This window comes from Anastrepha obliqua, chromosome 1, assembly GCF_027943255.1.
Source record: "Anastrepha obliqua isolate idAnaObli1 chromosome 1, idAnaObli1_1.0, whole genome shotgun sequence".
Classification (NCBI taxonomy): domain Eukaryota; kingdom Metazoa; phylum Arthropoda; class Insecta; order Diptera; family Tephritidae; genus Anastrepha; species Anastrepha obliqua.
Window position 1 is genome coordinate 45,861,473 of NC_072892.1, and position 2,064 is coordinate 45,863,536.

Consider the following 2,064-nt stretch of genomic DNA (forward strand, 5'->3'; position numbering starts at 1 on the left):
TATGGCTCCATGTGACTTTTTCCTGTTTCCCAAGCTCAAGTTGCCGCTCCGTGGAAAACATTTTGAGGCAATTGAAGTCATAAAAGAGAATTCGAAGAACACACTCGAGCTTGACTTGTTTACAGTAGCACAGAAAACAAACTATGTGACATATCACGCTGAAATTCGCCATGTAAGCTTATAACAGTCCTACCAAAAAACAAAAAATTTATTTTTGCCATATGTCATCCGCGGACCGTTTTATTGATACCGTCTCGTTCATATTTGAGTAGAAGGTATGTTTATACGCCCAGTTTTGAAAATATTTGATATGAAACCCACTACTGGTGGTAAAAGAAAAAGAAGACCCACTTTGCTTTGGAAATGCGAAATGGAAAAAGGCTTGCCTACACTGGGTTCTGATTTATGGCCACTGCGATATCAATAAGCAAAAACAATTTTTTATTTTTTGTTTGGCATTTCCCGAAAGTTTAAGGCCATTGTAGTTTAAAATAAAATAAAATTTTTACCAGGTTCAAATGCAATACTTTTTCATAAAAGCAAAAGACATAAAGTGTTAAATTTTTGGATGGGTATTCGGAGTTATTTATATTTATATTTAATTTAGAATACTTTGTTTGAAACCAGGTTTTTGTTAAGATGAGTATCATGAAGTGGTTTGTTTGTTTGGGGATTGAAATTGACCAAATTTTCAGTAGTTGTTTGAGATATTCGTTTCTGCTATCAATTACAATTTGCAATTACCCAAAATTTTCCAAGAATTCTCAATAAAAATCTGGTGGTGGGTACTCCAGAAATTATTCAACATATAGCAACAAAGGGCAACCTCATAACAAACCATCTACCGTTCGGAGTCGACGTAAAACTGTAGGTCCTTCCATTTGTGTAAAACATCAAAACGCACACCACAAATAGGGAAGGAGCTCGGCCGAACACTCAACCGGAGAGTGTAAGTGTCAATTACATATGTACTTATATATACGAGGTGTGTTCAAAAAATAAGGTGAATTTTCATTTTTCCCAAAAAATATTTATTTATTCATCAATTTCTATTTTATGAAAGTAGTCCCCTCAAGCTCTGCCAGACACGGGTCGTCGTCGTCGTTCTCATTTAACGGCAAGCCCAGAAACATGCTGGTGTGTCAAAGAGATGGGTCGAAAGGGCAAAAGGTGTTAGGTGAGTGGATTTGAGAGGCACATGAATAGGTGGTCAGTTCTGGAAACGGAGGAGTTTAGCCTGCTACAGTATCCTGAACGCAATTACGTTAAATTGACGGGGGCTTCACGAGATAGCTGAAGCTTTTCGCCTACGATGGGCATTCGAGAGTTTTAAAAGATGTTAAGAGACCCCTGGTGAATGCTGTGTATAACCTCTTTATAATCTGATGGGTCTGGTGGGTGTTGTGTAAAGTACTAGATCTCGTAACTTAAGTCAAAGATATGCCTCTTGATGTGCCTAAGAATAGGCTCTTGCAAATGTGGTTCCTATGGCAGCAACCCAGCAGGAATCGCCTACTTAGCATCTCACTATGCTTCTTAACTAGGAGTATTGTAGCCTTGCTGTGAGGATATTGTAGAGGGGACACAAGGAGACAAGACGTGACGGTCTTGATAACATGCGCATTGGCCATGGCGCTAATGTCATAGCAGAAGCTATTCTTTCCATAGGTTTCAACTATCTAAAGAAACTGTATAAGTGGGTAACAGACATTTTATATTATTTAGAGTAAACTTTAAAACGTTACGCATAAAGAAAAAAATGTCCCAGAGGAGTTTAACTCGTAAGACAACGTTTCCTGCGATTTTAATGTTTCATGAATGCCGCAGGCATCCAGCCCGGGACCTTCAATCCATGTGCCGCATACAGCTAAGCACAATTGTGGAATATTTTTACTAAACCTTGCTCTTCAAACAAAAATGTATATTTGTTATACTCTCAGATATCCATATAAAGTATAAACACCACTTTGGGATATAATTTATGTTTCTATTGTTAAATAGGAAATTAATTTCCAGACAAGCGCACATATCCTTCACATATCAAATTATTAAATGAAATAAGCA